The sequence below is a fragment of the Astyanax mexicanus genome, chromosome 16 (genome assembly GCF_023375975.1).
Source record: "Astyanax mexicanus isolate ESR-SI-001 chromosome 16, AstMex3_surface, whole genome shotgun sequence".
In the NCBI taxonomy this organism is placed as follows: domain Eukaryota; kingdom Metazoa; phylum Chordata; class Actinopteri; order Characiformes; family Acestrorhamphidae; genus Astyanax; species Astyanax mexicanus.
Window position 1 is genome coordinate 37,103,921 of NC_064423.1, and position 20,594 is coordinate 37,124,514.

The following is a 20,594-nucleotide window of genomic DNA, read 5'->3' on the forward strand; positions in this document are numbered from 1 at the left end:
CTGGACTCTCTACTACAGTATTTACACACTCACACTCAGCACATTCACACTTTTATCATAATAACTAGAAAAACATTTTGGAGAAATTACAGATGAAGCCAGAGAGAGGTCAGTACTGTTTTCTACACCTTCAAAATACTCTTATAATCTGGAAAAAAAACTGCTACAGGAAGACGTCTGGCTGACCTACATGGCAACAGCTTGTGCCTTTAGCTCAGATTAACTTTGCACTAAGAAAATTAGAGGTCTGACAGGTGAACTGAAGTAATAAAGTTGATAGTAGATGAGAATAGTGCATATACAAATATGAATACAGAAATTATAGGCCTACAGAAGAATATAGCGAATATGATGTGCTTCTCTCCAAGAGCGTATCTAAAAATATATTTGTGTGTGTGTGTGTGCAGGCATGTCCTTCAGAGCAGTGTTACGCTGCTCCTCCAGTGTGGCCGGCGCTGAGTGATAGACTAATCGATGTGCGGCCTAATCAGGCAGCTTAACTCTAATACCCTGGACAGGTTCACATCATTATCATATCAGGCACCACACGTTTTGAGGTGACAAGGAAAAGGCTGAAAGATTAAAGTCAGTCTTACAGAAAGGGGTCTCCACAGGTTTTAAGGCTGTGGGCCCCTTACACAAGATGCTTTATCTGATCCTGAGCCCTGGCCGAAGCTGGAAGAAAACACACACACACAAACACACACACATACACACAGCATCCTGCAACAAACTGGCACCCAGTCAGCAGGGTGTTGGTGGTTAATTCAGTAGCTGTGAGGCAGATGGTCTTGGCTGTATGTGAGGGCTTTTATAACATGAGCCCCAACCACCTCCGAAAACCATCTCCGCTGCCACAGTCTAGGCCGCACTCCCATTAGTGGGGCTCTGGTAAGGTTAGAGTTTGCCCGAGTCAGGAATACAAGTCTAAGGGTAGCGAGGGGGAGCTTATAAATCATCTATAAACGCCTTTACACAACCTGTTTACAGGCAGTAAACGATGCATTAAACAGGAACCAGGTTTGCTTTTGGGTTTAAAAGGGCTGGTTCACGTTAGATAGCGCCTGTTGACTTTACAGAAGCACTATTCTTGCTCACGCACTACTACACATACACACATGTGGCAAAAAAAAACATGGACCATGTCCTACAGATACTTAAGGTTAAATAAAATTTTATACCAAATTCTCTCCCTAATTCAGCTTAACAAAGCCTACCAGCTCACTAGGACTAGCCCCTACTACTTGCAAAGCTCCCAATACCAAGAGAGGAAAAACAGATACATGCGATGAGAGACTCTGCCTCTTTTACATCTACTGTCAATTCAGCATCACTACACAACCAACCAACAACACAAAAAAGTGCTGAATCCACAACTCTGATACATCAGCTAACAGATGCCTGTGCCAGCCTATCACACTAACTGATGAAGGGACCCAAAGAAAGCTAGGCCAATTGTGCTCTCTCAGACTCCAGCTGCTGATGTCATTTTGAACATACCTTACATTTAGTGTTTTTTTTTTTTTTTTAAGTTGTGCACTGCATATTAATAATTTTTAAGTCATCCAAACTATGAAGAAAAAGATAGGGAATAATTTAGTAATCAAAAATGTTATTTAGTAAACAGATGTCAGCTTTGCACATCTTGGCTGGTTTTCTCAGTCTGCTTTATGAGGTAGAGTCACCTGGAATAGCTTTCAGTTAACAGCTGTGCTGAATTTGTCAATAGTTAATTACTTGAATTTCTGTTTTTGAGAGCATCAGTTGTAAAGTTGAAGAGGTAGAGTTGGTATACAGTGAATAGCCCTATTTGAGTAATGTTCTAATCCAGAATATGGCAAGAAGTATTTAATTAAGTAAAGAGAAAAAATTATTTTAGAAATGCAGGTCAGTCAATCTAAAAATTTCTAAAGTGCAGTCGCAAAGACCATCAAAAACGTTATGATGAAACTAGCTATCATCAGGACCGCCCCATCAGAGTTACCAGCCTCAGAAACTGCAAGTTAACAGCACCACAGATAAGATGCAACATGAACAGGAAATTAAACTCACTATCCCTGAGTCATAGTTTCAGTGACGAAGTCTACTGAGCCACTCCCAGGCCCTAATGAACTTTCAAAAGGAACTTTTGGGGGAAAAAAATCTGAATCTTTGGTCCATCTGGTATGCACTCAGGTATGCAATCAGGCCTTGCAAGGAGAATGCTGGCCAATGCTTAACCTCACTCAAGATAAACAGGTGTGGGTGTTTCCAAGCGGTCCCCTAAGGTATTACTTCATGATCAGTTTATATACTGTTATCCCACGTTTTTTGATATGTCAGTATCAACACAAATACAAAGACAACAAGCCAAATCAGCTCTCTTGCCTTATTTTGCCTCACTGTGCCTGGCTGTGTCTCACTCACACACACACACTCTCCACCTCAGAGCAGCCAGAGCTGTTAAGTGCCTAGACGCTGTGGGGCAATGTTGACTTGTTCTGCGAGAATGCGTCCGCTAACGCCAAGGACGCCCCATCACCAATTAAACACTGGCTCTAAAAAGCCCTACGGTTTAAAACCCAACACGCAAATAGGATGAGCTCGACATTAGCCAAGTCCTCCATCATGGAATTGGTTCTGCACCGTGTTAAAGTGCCAAATATGCAAAAATATGTGTGTGCGTGGCGAAAGTGCAGGCCTGTATTAAGAGAACAGATTTGGTTTTGTAATTAGTGTTGTCTGTATAAGGTCAACCTTATTCAATCGGTGTGGAGATTAAATCACTGCAAGGTCTTTAGAGTCAGCGGCAGAAAGGGAAGAAGGGAATGGAGAATGAAAGGAGGGGTTGGAGTGGTGGGGGATGAATGAGGGGAGTGAGAGGAGGAGAGAAAGTGAGACACTCGTGAACTCTGGTCTTGTTTGAACAATCCTGAACAAAAACAGCCATTTAATTTTTTTCGCTGTCAAGTGTCTTAGTTCATAATTTACTATTTCTCAATTGCTGTCAGCTTACTTTATAATGTAGACTTCACACTAATGGGAAACTCTTGTGGATACTAGTCTCTCCAAACACAATGTTTTGATATCTAAATTGCCTCTCTCATTATCCTGAGAGAAGCCCAAGGTCTACATACAAAGAGTGTGAAATTAGTATTTGCAGGATCAAACTGTGACAGAACTACAGTACATCACTGTAAAGACTGCTGGCAATTACCTTTCAGAGATGAACATAATGAAGCACAGCTTGAAAACGACTAAATAAGCGAAGTTCATTTTTTCCACGGACTGTGTAAGCGTTAAGCGGCTGAATGGTTGATAAATAACACGGAGGAAAATGCAAAGAAATGAGCTCAGAAACAGGTATGCGCTAAGCTTGAGGATCTGTTGTATTTTTTCCAAAACTCTCTTTTTCACTCCAATTTGTTTTACCCCATTTCTTTTTTTTTAAGAGAGGGAAGGGGGGTTGTTTGTGTTTTGTGTTAAACAGTTTATTCTTTATGCCTCATTGCAATGTTGGGTGAACAAACCAGATGCACAAGGATAAGGTAGGGTAAAATGATTACTAAAAATGTAACAGACAGTAAAACTGTACTGCACACTGTTATGGTTAAACCTCGGTTATTGATCTGTGGTTCACGTGTTATCTGAACTGTTGCGGGGAATCAGAATACATCTCCAACCCTAATGCACGTGAGCAAAGAAAGAAGCATACATAGTAAGCATAGCTGTTAAATTTAAACTTCGATTATAGACAATAGGTGCCTCCAATTGTCTGAAATTAATACTACATAGTTATTAAATATGTGGTACGTAGTGTATATAAAAGAATGTTTAATAAGTGCAGGTTCTAAAAGAACAAATAAAAATGTTGGATGATAGAAAGTAGGGATGCACCACTTTCTCCATATTTGGCAACCACAATTATTTCACTGAAAATTCCAATAAAAGGAATTTTGGTGTTCAGTGAAGAGAGACAAAGTGAAAAGACTAAAACAACAATGTTCTAATGATTGTCCTGCTTATAATAATACTGTTATGACACTGGTATGTCTGCATAATACTCAGTGTTCAACAAATAGTTTTAAAAATAGTTTTTTTTTTTTTCGATATGTTTTTAAAGCAAGAAAAAATATGTTTAGGCTATTTAAATGATGCAAAGGTGAAAAAAGCGGCAAAACCAATGAAAACTTGCACAAAACTGTGTTTAATATTTAGTATTCTGTTCTGTTTTTGCAGGTTCCCATGGCCTTGCTCAGAGTTATACTTTAGACATTCTCCACTTTCGTTCCACCCCATATGCTCTACACTCCCTGTACCTATTGACATTTTTTGCTCTAGGTTGAGGTGTAAAGGCGATCAGGAATTTTCTGTAACTTCTCGACCACTTTTGAACGTTTCCTCTTTTTACAAAGGAACTAGACACAATAGACATTTTAAGCTCTTTTAAAAAAAATGAATTCTCTCAGGCACTTAAATCCTAAAAGATCACACTGGTAGTCGTCTGTTCTGGCTTGTTTATACTTTTATTTTGTTTCATTGTTAGTATTTTTGTTTGTTTTATGCTTTTTGTGGTATTTTAACTAGTAACTTGCTAATCAATTTTATTGTACAGCACTTTGGCTGACACTAGGAATGGGAATCAATTTCATAATACTGTAATTCTGATACTCAATATATAATGACAATTATCTACAACAATTTACCAGGAATTATGAATTTATGGTTGTCAGTTTTACACAATTTAACAACCAACATTCTTTAACATGTTTTCCCAATTTAATTGATTATAGCGCCACCATATAGAGTAATGAAGCAGTAACTTTAGTAAAGCAAATTGGGGGGGCAAGGTTAGAGCAGCTACAGTATGTTAAAAAAATATCCATATATGACGCCACATATCAATAATGTCTTGCAAACAAAAATACGATATATCACAATATCTGTATTTTGTCCTACCCCTTTCCCTAAAAGTCTGTGCACTTAATTTTTTACGTCTGACTTTTTTTTTTATGACTTAATCCTGCGATTCCATTTCTGTTCTCTGCACCGCAGAAAGCATAGGGCCCTAGGTGGGGTATACACCTGGCTCTGAAAAGAAATCAATGTTAACACTGATTAAACATAGTGTTAAAGCCTTCGGAGGTTCATGGCTTCCTGTTGGAAAGCACATTCCAGTGTGATTATCTCCAGGTTAATGGCAATAACAGCTCAATTAGAATGAGACTCACAACTGGTCACTGGACCAGATTTGCCAAAGATTTGGTCATTTGTTAAAAAGGAAACTACCTTAGCCGAGTCTGGTCTGGTCTAGCCCAGGTCCACAGTCATCAACGTAGGCGCACTGTCAACAGTTTCCCCTTCTAATCGACGTGTCAATCAATGGCAGGGTGAGTTTGGCTTTTAGAGAGCCCCCCGGGGTGGCAGTTTAGAGCACGCTCGGTTTAACATGCCACTAGCAGAGCAGGAGCAAACAGAGAGAGATATAGACTGGAGCATTGACTCGCTGATCAATGCCATTGATCAGTTGGCCCCGGCACTTTCATCAGCTTCGTCGAGTGCTAAAACACCCTGCTTCCCACTCAGGTGACTCAAGTATGCGTGTGCGCACACTCACACACAAGCTCACTCACGCATACGCAGCTCACACACCTTCCTCTAGGAGGAGACAAAGTGGAGGGTCTCAGTAATACAGTAATCAGTGATATAAATATATATATATATATATATATATATATATATATATATATATATATATATATATAAGCCAGCACAGTTTTACTTGTATTAATCATTATTAGGATATTGGCTTATGCTGATATTACAGAAATGAGCCCAGTCACTATCTAATAACAGTAAAATAGGTAGCAAAAACTGTATTAAAAAAAAAAAAATAAATAAATAAATAAAAATAACATTATATAATATTTATCTCAGACCCTGTACACACTTGGCAGTAACTGGCATGCTGGGTTATCTGACCACACATGATCATGTGGTAAACTGAAAAGTGTTAAACAACAATATGGATGTATGGATGTGTTGTTAATCTTTGTAACTGCACTTGAGGATACTTGAGGATAGTTTTTGGAGTGTATCAGATTGACTGACCTTCATTTATTTACTCACTTGAGTAATTCTTGCCATAATATGGATTAGAACATTACTCAAATAGAGCTACTCACTATATACCAACTCTACCTCCTCACTACTTTACAACTGATGCTCTCAAACACATTAAGAGGCAAGAAATTCAAGTAATTAACTCTTGATGAGTTCAGCACAGCTGTTAACTGAAAGCCTGAATTCCAAGTGACTCTACCTTTTGAAGCTGACTGAGAAAATGCAGCCAAGATGTGCAAAGCTGTCTAATCTAAACAAGGTGCTACTTTGAAGAATCTAAAATATAAAACAATTGTTTTTCTTTATATTTTAGATTACTTTAATCTCTAGAAACCTCCAAATGTAGGCCTGTGGATTATGTTGCGCCCCTAAGATGCCCACGATTCACATCTGTACTTTGAGCTGGTAATGCCAGGTTTTAACAGGGTCTATACACAGCTGAGATTGGAGAGACCCTACATTTGACAGTTGTGGCCCAGGTTCTTCACCAATCTATGGGAAAATGCCAAAATTGAGACAAACCTGCAGTATATAATGTTAATTTTGGCAAATTACTAATCTTTATTCTATAATCACTTGAGACAGATTTACTGCACTCAACTGCTTGCACCTCTGTTCAATTAGATAAGTGATTTTAAAGGGGGTGAATATTTATACAATCACTCATATATTTTATATTATAGTTTTGTTCAGTAAATTAGTCAAAAAGGCCAAAGTATTCACTGTAACCCCACAGTTAGTTTGAACTCAAACATTACCTAACTATTTTAAATTAGGTGAACATCTTTGAGTTGCTAATACTGCTCAAGCCACAGTGCTAGTCGGGGTATACAGTACGATAATACTCTCCTCTTAGCAGCGAAAGAGCTAGCACTTAGCATGGTCAGTGGCTCATGCTAATGCTGCTCCAGCAGTGCCAGCCGGGATTAGCAGCAGGTTATAGGCCGATAATATTCACCTCTAAATGGTGAAAGAGCTAGCGGTTAGCGGTTAATGCTAATACTGCTCCAGTCTCGGTGCTGGAGAACTAAACTGAAACTCCTGAATAACGCTGCACTTCACAAGGTGCACCAGATTATGAAATGCACTGATGATTTTTGGGAAAATTAAAGGATTTTAAGTGCATCTTATAGTGTAGAACACATTCTAAATGAAAGAAGTAACAAACAACCCCAAGACTTAAGTGTGCCAAAGAATGACCAGATGAATTCTCATTAGGTCACTGTTGTTATCATTTAGCATGGACTGAATGCTGCTGTCTCCAGTGCTCCTGATCTAGTGGGACATTGTGGGCAGGGTGGGCTATAGGCATCTCTATCTGTCATGTAAGATTCGCACAGCTACCACAATGCTTGGCACACAAAATGGCCTATCTGTCTATCAGCCATGGCACCTCTGCTCACAAACGGCATCTAAGTGGCTAATACAGCTCTGCCACACTACCTCTCCCGCACAGGCTTCTGGGGCCGGGATTATAATTTGGCATGGATGGACATGTAGAAATTACTGCCAATCTGGTCCGCCTGAGGTGGAAATGGAGATAAATGTGCGAGCCAAAGTGAAAGATCCTCACGTTGGAAGTGGGTCTGCGGCGGGCAGACGGCGAGTGGATGTGACAGCTCTCGTCTCGTCTGCAGACAACACTAAAGGCTGGTTTTGATGTAGGCCTCATGCAAAGCGTAGACCACCAGCAGGGTGGGGAAGAGGCAGCGCTCGGCCCAGCAGCTTTGGTCAGGAACAAATCACAAGAAATTTGCTCTGAAAGATGGAACTCACATCAACTGATGCCAACAGAGCGGAATCTCAATTCTTCTATTTGTTGTCTATTGAAGAGCAGCACAAGGCTATCGCCATGAAACTGTCTGCAATATCCAGCTCTCCATTTCTGTTTTTCACAGGTGTACATCACAGCGAGGCTTTCCTGGCTGTACATCACTCATAACCATTGCACTCAGAGAGGCTCTGCAAAAGTTCAGGCAATAAATACTTCTACAGAGTATGTTTGTAAGATGAATCATATTTTTATCATTATTGTGAAATGAGTTTTTACGATTATCACATCGCAAGAGATGCAATAATAATAGAGAATAATAGAATGCTCAAAATGCAACACACACATGCAGCAGCAGAGGGAGCTCGTCAAACTATAGACTGCAATCAGGTGACATAAGGCTGGAGGCAGAGTGAGGCAGAGCAAGGACAAGATCCAGAGTGAAGCAGTTTAAATTTATCTAAGATCTTTTAACTTATGTTTCACTTAAATTGTCTGAATATCCAACAACATTATCTCACATTATATTTCCTGTCTATATTGTACACTAGGTGCTTAACAACACATCAATATGGCTTAGATATATTGTATTGTTATATTTGATATATGATTTTCTTTTATGTACGCTTATTTTACACAGTTGAAAAGATTTTAGTGTAACATAGTTGTGTTTTAACTTGACATTTTAACAGCAGTTTATGGCTATTTTACAACAAGCAAACCTATGCAACTTGTTATTCATTGTTTTATACTAGTTTTCAAATTCTGTGAAACTGACAACAATAAATCCATAATTCCAGTTTTTTGCTTATTTAGGAGTATTTTATTCTCTTCAGTAACACAGATGCCATGAAGTGTCGTAGAGAACTGTCTTGTGATATATTGAGTATCATACAATCACAGTATCCTGATATCATCCTTTGATTCCCACTTCTATCGTACACGCCCATGGGGTACCACAGAAATTGCTTGGCATTACCTCATAACAACCATCTGAAGTTCCACAGCAATCACCTTGTAATACAGTAGCACCAACTGAAAAGAGCACTCTGAATAAGGAAAATAAGTTTTTGTGTGTTTGCAAAATAACAGTGTGGTAAATAGTCTTATAATACTGATTCTGAGCATTTCCTGTAATAGAATGAGGCATAATGATGGTACATCTTCTGGACCAGGGCACTATGCTCTCTCGGGATGCAGGGCCTAAATTGGAGTTTATCAGTTATCCAACACAGAAATTCAGAGAGGTGATAAATAGCTCAGGGTGGCTACGCACACACGAAGGAGGTGGCAGGCTGCCTTCATTCTGAATGCATCATGTAGGATGAGAAAGTGCATTATCTGGTGACACTGCAGAGTCTTCCCCTTAATCCTGCTGCCTCACAGCCCTGATCAAACTCCACAAAACAAATCTGCAAGGCAGAAGACTGACAGTGAAAAACTAATCATGACAAATGAGGGGAAAAAAGCAACGGCTCCAATAAATGTGTCATAACCCAGCAACCTTTTTTTCCCCCTGTTCTTTCTCCGTTTCATCTTCTCCTCCAGTACTGACTCAGTCTCTGCTCAGGGATCCACCCTTTCTAATTCATATCAGTTTTTTTTTCTTCTTCTTCACCTTTATCACAGCGTCAATTTCAGACGGTATGAAAAAGTAATATTCCCGCAATAAAGCTTGATTTACACCTCGCACCAGTCTCTCCTTCTTCCTTTTTTTATTTGATCATTTAGTGGAGATCGTATAACTGTATATCAGACACAAATGAAATCAGGTCCCGTGCACATTAAGGCCGTGTCTAGCTGCAGCGAACATCACCGCGGCCTGCCGCCCGGACTCTCTGGCGAGCCAAGGGCAGAGTCCCGTTCATTTTCAGGCCCATTTCCTCCTATGATTAGGCGATCAATCAATCCCAGCCTTCAATCTCATCAGGCAGACGGGATTATCTCCCCATCTCCCCCTCTCCTACTCACACTCCCTCTCCCACTCTCTCGCTCGCACCGAGCAGCACATTAACATCAGATCAAATATCACCGAGCTCACGCGGGCTGCAACGCCAAACAGACCACAGACAGACATCTCATCATCTTCCCCCACTTCTAATACCCCCACAGCTCCTCTGATACACACACACACACACTTTCATATAAATGTGAGAGCTATTACACATATGACCATGACTGACAAACAGCAAGCCGTCAAATAAAAACGGTTTAATAAGGTTTTTGCCTTTTGCCAATCTCCAATAAATAGTTTTTACATTCCCATTTAAAAAAATAAATTTTTGCTAGAAATGTGCCACAACACACACCAATTCCGTTTCTCATTTCTACCCTTGTTTGCCATTGCTTGAAATCCTAAAATAATTTGGAAAACCTTTAAGAGCCCGAAGCATTGTCATAATACATACATACATACATACATACATACATACATACATAAATAAATAAATAAATAAATAAATAAAAATTAACGCAGCTTCATTAGTGTTAACTATTAGCTGAGCTCTGTAGGCGACCCTGCATCACTAACCTCACTTCTGGACTTTAGTTATATTTAGTTGCATACAGGTTGGCCCATCACAATCAATTTTTTTTTTTGTTGGCCGATATATCGTCCCAGAAATGTTTGTGATGAACAATATTATTTATGTATAATAAATGTCACTGACATAATAATAGAACAGCATAACAAAGTAATTATACCATTTTTAAGTCAAAACATTTTAATTCATTACAGTTTAGGAAATATATGCTTGTTTATTCACCTAATAGTGTCTTTACTGTGTGTATGGAGTCACAGTTATTGAAGCATTGGTCACTGAACGACTGGCTAAAATACTGTTCACTTTTATAAATATTAACAGTGATAAGGAGCTTTCAATTGTTATTGTATATTTTCCTATTCCACCTTAAATTATACCACAGCCTGGTGTATCTGCTGTACAATATAAAGTGGAATGGGAATTTTAGCTAGCTAGCCATCAAGATTTAGTACAAGAATTTTGTCTATTGAATTATGATATATTGAAATTATATTAAATCAAGACAGTTTAATGGGCAGTGCAGTTTTACCAAGGAAAATACAACACTTTCTCTGGTTCTTTTTGCTGCCATGTTATCTGTAGTTTTCTCTGAAAAATCTTTGGAGGCCTGCTCCTATAAACTCTACAGATGTATTACACACAGAGTGATATATTTTAACTGTTTATATCAATAAAAACAAAAAACAGTGTCTCAGAAAATGTAAACATCATGTAAGACCAATTGGTACTGTTGGCAGTACTGTGGGCAGTGTGCCAAGTACTGCTGATTTTGGACTTGACAGAACACAGTGGACCAACATCAGCAGATGACATGTCTCTCCAAACCATCACTGATTGGTGGAAACGTCTCAACAGACCTCAAACAGTTTGGACTGTGTGTCTCTCCACTCTTCCTCCAGACTATGCTCCCTTGATTTTCAAATGAAATGTAAAATTTACTGATGATCAGTGATGGTTTGGAGAGTCATGTCATCTGCTGTCTGCCATTAGATCCAAAGTCGGTGAAGTTTTCCCGTAAAATCTTGTAGCACTCCATGCTTCCCTCTGCTGATGGAGATACGGATTTCATTTTCAAGCAGGATTTGGCACACTGCCCACACTGCCAGAAAAAACAAGTGGTCTTATATAATGTTCCAGATGTATGATAAATGCTTAAAATAGATCACTATGTGTGTAATACATCTATATATTATGTGAGCTTCACATTTTGAACTAAATTACTGAAATAAACAAAGTTCTAACAATATTCAATTTTTTTGAGATGCACTAGTAGGTCTTCAGATGCAGAGCTAAACAGCACTGATGCGGTCTTAATGTTTTTGTTTTTTTTATTTGTTTGTAAGTTTTTTTTTATTTTTTTTTATTTAGGAACTCTTTTTAACTTTTCAAAGCAAATGAATAGTTTCCTGTACCAGCACAACCACTCGCTCACTTAAAGGCCGGCACAGGCGTTAGCCACTAGCTTGTAGCAAGTTGTTACTAAAGAAAAGCTTGATGTACCTCCACTAAGCGGTCCAGCCTGCGTGCCCGCTGCCCTGCACTCTATCAGAAATCCCATAACCCAACCTACCGCTACTATATTCCCACAATGCACCAGGGAGACACACTATTTATCAGCGGAGTCTATATAAAGCCTTCTGAATGTCTGAGAGGGTAAGAGAATACAGCCTATAAACCGAGAGACCACTCAGACCCAGCTCCGCTGAGGAGGGGGCCATTTCACAATCAGCGCCTCTCACCCTTGTATACACAAACTTAATGGCAGGTAAGCCGCCACTTGTAAACAGCAGAATGCCATTAACAGTGACCGGCAGGGTTACGATGGCGTGTATCCGCGGCAGGACAGAGTTGCCACAAGGGGCACAAGAAGGGCATGTTGGGAGTCCAGAGCGACATCAGTACATTTTTAGTGTGCAAACAGAGATGGGAAGAAAGTTAATGACTAGGAATGCCCAATGATGCACTATTTGATGATTAAAACATTTATTATTATTATTATTATTATTAGAACATTTTTAAAAACAATTTAAAAACGGCATACATTTCCGTTCAAAATGCATAATGAATTTGTGTGTTTGGTCAGTGCCAAGCTATGTAGTAGGGGTGTGCGATATGGCTCTAAAATAATCACGATATTTCAGGGTATTTTTGTGATAACGATATACTTGGTGATATAGGAAAACTAAAATAATTCATTCATTTCAGGAATATAGTATAATAGTATAACAGTAAAATCATAATGTGGCAAAATAAATAATATAGCATAAAATAATATAATGCAGCAAATAATAATGCAGAATATTTAGTGCATGCATATAAACTGCAAACTAAAACAATTATACAATAAATACACCTAAAGCTTCACAGTAAATAATAGACTATTTTTAAGACAGAACAGCCCTATTATCACGATATGGATTTTTAATATCATGATATTTCTGTCACGATATATTGTATACGATTTAATATTGCCCACCCCTACTATGCAGTTTATAGTCAATTGTCACATATCCAAAAGTATGGTGTTATTGTGTCGTAATGTACGGTTAAATTTCGTACAATGCAAGATCACCTTTGATTTCATTACAGGCACATTGTCAGCCCAATATAATTTTTATCAGCTCCTGAGGTGCATTTAGGTAAATTTCTGTCGTATTGCTATCTTGGCAACAGAAAACACAGATGCACCACTAATGGAATAAAGCCAAGAGTGATGTTAAATCAGATATTAGTCAGACGTTCATTGCTATCTTGCCAGTGAACTGTCAACACAGGCACTTTCCCAGCGAGCAGTTACCCCCGCTTGTTATTCAGCAGTGCACAAACCCACAGTGAATGCGTCTTTGCAGCTACACAAACCTTTACAACAACAATAAACAGAATGAACAAGCACAAACGAGAAGGTGAGATTCCTCTGCTATTAAGCATTGGACATGTGTTGGTAGCTGCGCTGGTAAAATAGCAATCCGCCCAAGTCAATGTGCACCGGGTTCCTAAAGAGAATGACGAGCGACACGCTGATAATTTCACATTACACCCAAAACACATCAATAATTACTTAAGTAAATTACTGCATGCCTTTTGCACATTTTGAGCCACGAAAGATGTACTTTTTCCCGTCGTTATGATAGTAAAGACACACCGACACACCCTAAATCAAACTACATGGTTGATGGCTTTCCAATAGATCACTAAAACAGTACCATGCCACAGCCAGCAACATTGCCAGACCAATCCCCGATTGAAAATGAATTTCATACTAATTTCTGTATGTGTAGTTATTAGATATAGATCATTTATTGTTCCAGATTTTTTTTTTCTACTGAATGTAGCCCACATCAATTCCAACCTTTCCAACCAACATCCCCTTAACCATTCAGTTTTAGGTTAAGAATTTAGGTTTAGGTTAGTGCTAAGTTTAGGTATTAATAGGGGTGTGAGATATGGTTCTAAAGTAGTATCATGATTTTTTACAGTATTTTCGTTCGTAATCACGATTTTGTTTGCAATATGAAAAAACACTAATTTTAAGAATTTACCACTGCAACAAATAAATATTAGTTTTATGCATTATGTTTTGAACATTCAGTAGAAATTAAACCTTTGTCTATTTTGTAAATAAGAGTAACTTAAGAAAAAAGTATTTTGTATTAAATAATAATGTAACAAAATAAATAATAATCACAATTGCAAAACTAAAATGCAACGTTTTTAAAAGCATTGTATTCTTGTACGATACTTTGAATTTGGTACCTTTGTCTAAATAGTAACCAAAAAAAAAAAAAATGCTAATTGTTATTTTTTTTTTTTTTCAGTTTTAAGAACTATGCGCTTTTCAAGTGCCAGAAACCCTTTCTGTTCTCTGCAGTACCAAGACATTTTGGTTGGGGCCTTTTTCGTATCGAATTTCAATACCCAGCCCTAGTCACAATATTAGGCGATTCGGTACAATACGATAAGGCACACCCCTAGGTTTTAGGATTGATTAAGGTTAGTAATATGGTTTGGTGTAGGGTTAGACTCCACAGAAAATCACTTGCAGTATTCAACTGTGCGTTCAGTTGAATTTCATAGCTATTTAATATAGCTATATAATCAATAATAGACTATCCAATTTTTTTCCAGACAAATTTTTTGTCTGATTAAGCCACCATAACATTTTTAAATCTGTTTATATATCTCTATTAATACACAGACAATAAGGATGTTCCAATATATAACTTTCAAAAGAACTCAGAAAGGCACCTGAGTTACCTTGTTCTCTTTCCCCTTGTAAAATGCAGTACAGGCAAAAATATTCTGCATGTTATTTTCATACCACACAAGTCAATTCAAAGGCTTCTGCAGAGTATGACTGAGGCAACACTGCCAAGTGCACTGTAGATCAAAAAGATCCTCTAACACTCTGGCAAAAAGCAGTTACAATCTGAAGCTCAGCCTCCGAGCAGCACTCCTTAAAGCACGGAGAGGACATTTATTATTTCCCGCAGCTACAAGACGCAGCAGATGAGGCCCTTTTTCCACTAAAACTTTTATCAGCTTTCATCAAACCAGGAGCTAAAGGGGCACATCAGCCCCTATCCTCCACCAGCCAGGCCTGAAACAGAGGCAAAGCCTGTCAACCTGCCCTCCGCTTTCATCACTCATCAGCGCCGGGCGGAATATGAAAAATAGCACATCTTTAAATGTTGAGGAGGGAAAGAATGAATTAGTAATACATTTACATAGGCTGAAAGCATGCGCAGGTAAGAAAATTACTCCCCCTGTGTCATAACAAATACTCCAATCCACTCCTGCTGATGATCACGGGCTAAAAGGGAACATCGTCCAGTGATGTACAGATATTCAATAAAGGGCCATTTAATGGGCGCACCGGGGTGGGAGGGGGAACCCAAAAAGCTTTTTGATGTAAAGACACTAATTCTGTTAACAACATTGATCAAACTGTCATGCTTTCAGTATGGTACAATGCCTTTTAGCACCATCCGCGGTGCTAATAAAGTTATAAAGTCTTCAAAACACTAGCTTTCATTCCCCTGTCCTTGTCAGGTCCAATCTCTCTGGACTTGCAGTGGCAGAACTGCAAGAACCAACTACTTCCAGCTTTTTGTGTCACGATTACGACATTTAATGTAAACCTCTGAAGTGTACCCATGCATACGAGTGGTGCGTTACGCAATGAATCAAGGTTAACATATACTAGTGTACCTCAAATAATAATTGAATTCAATTTTAATATAAATGAAAAGTTATTTAATTTCAGTAATTCAGTTTAAAATGTAAAACTCATAATACATAGAGGAATTACACAAAGCATGATCTATTTAAAGTGCTTTACTTTTTTTATTGTTAATGATTATGGCTTACAGCCACTGAATCAGTGTGCTTTACTGTCGTACCTGAATGTGTTCAATGGGCTACTCCGTGATGGGCTGAAGTATGGCCGATCTTCTCATAGCAGAGACTCAGTTCTGTCTTCAAATCTTCATGCTTCTCTATAGGCCACAACATCTGACCATCAACTTTGCCATTCTGTGTGCGGATACCTACATGTTAAACATGAACAGAATTAAGCTCAATATTCATACAGTTTTTTTCATGCTTAGTATTAAAGTGGTGCAATATATAGTCACAGTCAAACAAAAACTTAATGTATCTCATAATGTAATGTAAAAACTTCTAAACTTTCAAATGGAGGTTAGTGCAAAAATTGTGAAATTTAATTACTGATAATTCTAGAGCACTTCTATTCATCATGAACTTTGGAAACAAAACTGCCAGATTCACATTGACAAAAAAAATAAAAATTATCAAAAATGGTCTTTAAGGGGGCTCTGATTAGTCCAGCGGTCTAAAGCGCTGCCACAATGATTGGGAGATCGCTGGTTCGGATCCCAGTCATGCAGCTTGCCATCAGCTGCCAGAGCCCAGAGAGTGCACAGTTGGCCTTGCTGTCTCTGGGTGGCTAGATGGCGCTCTTTTCCCTTATCACTCCTAGGGTGATGTTGATCAGCACAAAGAGTCTGTGAGCTGGTGTATCAGACCCGAGTCACTGCGTTTTTCTCCGAGCACGCATCAGCAGCAATTCAAAAAGAGGCGGAGTCTGACTTCACATGTGTTGAAGGAGGCATGTGTTAGTCTTTATCCTCCTTGTGTTGAGGCATCACCTGTGATATGGGGTATACAGCTGCGTAGCAGCTGAATGAGTGGGACAATTGGCCTAGCTAAACTGGGTACAAAAAATGGCCCAAAAGTGACAATATAGTAAATACCAGTACTCTTTATTTTAAGGATTTTAAGAATACAAAAGTAACTAGAGCATGATATTCTATATCATAACATATTTTCTTACACATTAACATCTTAAACACAGTTTAACTACAACATATACTCTAATACAGTTAATACAGAAAAACAGAACAATAGCCTGAGCTGACAACCAAAGCCTTACCCATCTCCACTAGGCCCCCTTTTTTTTTTTTTTACTGGCCACACGATAAATGGTTTTAATAGCACATCACATTCCCCAAGTGTATTAAGCTCTTGTTTTTCACATGTCATCATTTCTAATTACGTGCTGCAAAACTTACGAAGGGCTCGGCGCTTCAGATCACAATGGCTGGCTATGTTCTCAGCAACAGCAGTAATTAATCAGGGAAGCAGGCGATGCTTTAATGCTGAAGAAGAGAACATAAAAGCAATTTTACTCAAAGCCGTCTTAGAAGCTCCTGATATCAAACACAGCAAAACCTGCACATTGTTAATGAAACGAACAGTGGACGTGTCTTCCAGATTGCAGATGTGAAAAACTTGTAGTGTGGGCCATGTAAGTGAACCCGCTTCAAACGTAGTGGATTAGCGAGGTGTAGGATACTTGTTCACAGTATTTAAGTGGTTTGATAAGCAAGAGAATAAAAGTATGAATAAAGGAAGTAAGCCTACATCACATGATTCCAGCAGAAGAAGCTTTAGATCAAAAACATCTACTTCACAGCATTGTGGCACTTTTTTTGGCACTAGCAAGATCTCTATGGCATTCCTGGAAAAGGAACTTCTGAAGCTAAAATATAATCCAGCGTATATCTAGATCTGAAAGTATCTAGCTTGGCAAGTGGATTATGACAACACTGAATTCATCCACCATCGCAGACAGCTAACATTTTACTAATACACTCACTATATGTCCAAATGTTTGTGGACACTCACTCTAATAAGTGCCTTCAGCTGTTTTACTTTACTGAAGGAGAAATATAATATGAAATGGACTTCGGTTGTAATGAAACATGATAACGTACGAAGGTACAGTAGTTTGCTTGTTTTGCGGTTTTACCTGATTTATTTCTACTTTAATCAGTGTTTCAGTGAGTGAAGTAGTTATTGATTTTCAAAAGCTAGTTAGCCTAATTATTTCAGAAGAAACAGGATTTTGTTGTTTGTTTCGCTATTTAATTCATTTTATTTATATTAGGAAGGTACAGGAGTTTGTTTGTTGTTTTGTTCAGTTTGTTCTTCAACCTGTTTTATTTCAGTGAGTGAACTAGCTAGCTAACTAAAATAATTATTTAGTAAAAAACAGGTGTTTGTTTTGCTGCTGAACCTGCTTTATATTAGTAAGAAACATGAGTTTGATGTTTTGTTTATTTTGCTATTTAAACTGTTATTTAACACTATATAAGGAAGGAACTGGAGTTTTTTGTTTGTTTGTTTGTTTGTTTGTTTGTTTTATTGGTTTTGCTGTTTAACCTATTTTTATTTCTCCTTGAGTCAGTATTTTAGTGTGCGAAGTAGTTACAGAAACTTTTATCTAAATAACATAACTTAAGTATTAACTTAAGTACTGACCTAAGTATTTAGTAAGGAACAGGGATTTATTTGTTGTTTTGCTCATTGTTTAACCTGTTTTATTTTAGTGAGTAAAGTAGTTACTGACTTTTTTTACTAGCTAGCTAGTAAACGTAATTATTCAGGAAGGAACAGTCGTGTTTGTTGTTTTGAAGTTTAACCTGTTTTACTTCTACATGAGTCAGTATTTTAATTGAGTAGTCACTGATAATTTTAATTACCTAGTTAATCTAAATAAGAATAGCTGAAGGTAGTTAACTAGTTGGTTAAGAAGCTAGTCAGTTACTCTACCCACCTGTGCTCTTCACCTATTATTAGTATTTCAGTGAGTAAAGTAGTTACTGTTAAGGTGTGTTTCTTTACGTTATTTAAGAGTGTTTAAGTATTTAACTTAGCTGTTTAACCTGTTTTATTTACATTAGGAAGGAACAGGCGCTTGTTTGTTGTTTTTTTATGTTTGTTTTGCTGTCCAACCTGTTTTATTTTATCAGTATTTTAGTAAGTGAAATATTTACTGAAAGTTTTAATTAGCTGGTTAATGTACATGAGTGTGGTTAAAGGCAACAAGTTAACTACTTAGTTAAGAAGCTAGTCAGCTACTCTACCCACCTGTGCTAACAGTAGATACTGTTAACCCCTTACTGCTGATCCATGTTTTTGCTCATTTTCATGCGATTTGCACTACTATGCTATCACACTGGATATCTTAAGTTTTACATATAGCACAATGACCAGTCAGGGCTTAAGGAGTTTTTCTTTACTGGCTGGTTAGGCCAGTAAAAAGTATTTAGCTGTTTAACCAGTTTTATTTATATAAGAAAGGTACAGGCGCTTGTTTGTTTTTGTTTTGCTGTCCAACCTGTTGAATTTCAGTGAGTGAAGTAGTTATTGTTTTTATTAATCGCTAGGTAACCTAATTATTTAGGAAGAAACAGGAGTTCGTTTTGCTGTTTGACCCGTTTTATTTATATAAGGAAGGTACACGAGCTTGTTTGTTGTTTTTTCGCTTGTTTTGCTGTTTAACCTGGTTTATTTCTACTTGATTCAGTATTTCAGTGGGGGAATTAAGTCACAGAAACTTTTAATTAGCTGGTTAATCTAACGTTAAATGAGAGTGGTTAAAGGTAACTAGTTAGTTAGTTAGCTAGCTAGGTGAGCTACTCCACCCACCTGTGCTCTTCACCCATTATTCGGCTCTGCAGCGGCCGGTATCCTCTCCGGTGTGTTTTCTGGAAGATATGAGGGATTAACAGTGGAATAAGTGAAGGTGCGGATTTGTTTAAGCAGTTTTACAGCAGGTGTAACGGCCTGCAGGACAGTTAACCGCCGCTGTCAGGCCTGGAAATGACAAACAAACATACAGGCTAGCGGACTAGCTGTAACTCAGTGGCGGTCGCGTGCGGTAGTTAGCTCGTTAGTAACAGCAGCCAGCGCGAGCCGGGTTAGCTGGTTAGCTAAGCTAGTTAGCTAATTAGCTAACTACCTGTTTGACCGGCTCCTGGGCTCTAGCCGCTGCCCGCTCTCCCGCAGCGCGGCTTCTCCTTTATTCTGAACATTTCTATCTGTATTAATCTGCGTGTTTTAGTGTAAAAAGCTCAGTATCTGATATTAATATCAGCCCCGCGCTCATCTCTCTCATTCCACAGTTCCAACTACCCGCCCCGCTGCTCCCCTGCACCGCACAACCTGCTCACACCGTGACTGACAGCACTCACAGCCAATCACAGCCCACAATCACTCACAGCCCTTCAGCAACCACCAATCACAAGCAGAGACTGTGCCGGGTGGGCGTGATCCGGGAGCTGGAGTCAGAAGCGCTGATTTCCAGGGAAACAGAGCAAACAGATGAAAATGGCGTTGGAAGGGGAAAGCATGCTGCAAGCTGCAGCGGTTGCCTAGCAACCTGAAGTCTGTGTTATTCAGTCCAATTCAGTTACTGTATATTCAGTTGGGTAAATATATTCCTACAATATATGTATTTTACAACGTTTCTATTATCATAACCCTGATATTCTGAGACATCTTTACCCCTAGCACATAATGAGCAAATGAGATCCCATATGGAACAAAAACATAGGCTACGTTCACATTATCAAGATGAAGTGACTCAAATCCGATTTTTTCAAGGCTGTGTGAACGTGCCAAATCAGATTTCAGAGTCCCTTTCATATGTGTTCCTAAACTGGATATGTATCCGACCCATGGACATGCAACATGAATGTGAACATTCAAATCAAAATTCATGTGTTATCATTTTTATTATCATATCATTTTTATTATCATAAACCTGATATTCTGAGATATCTTTACCCCTAGCACATAATGAGCGAATGAGA

The 20,594-nt window shown here is 38.5% G+C and overlaps 1 protein-coding gene across 8 annotated transcripts in view; it reads right to left on the reverse strand.

Annotated features, from left to right (window-relative positions):
- The window catches only part of LOC103032915 (plectin), a 283,581-nt gene extending 263,440 nt beyond the window's left edge, over positions 1-20,141 (reverse strand). For 2 of the 8 annotated variants that reach the window (XM_049465599.1, XM_049465598.1), the window contains exons 1-3: positions 19,429-20,140; positions 17,007-17,093; positions 15,816-15,962 (exon numbers count right to left, since the gene is read on the reverse strand). The gene's annotated coding sequence lies outside the window, so the exon portion shown is untranslated. Of the gene's footprint in view, positions 1-15,815; positions 15,963-17,006; positions 17,094-19,428 lie in introns of all 8 variants that reach the window. The other 6 variants (XM_049465593.1, XM_049465595.1, XM_049465597.1 and 3 more) reach the window with 6 other exon arrangements.
- Between the last annotated feature and the right edge of the window lie 453 nt (positions 20,142-20,594).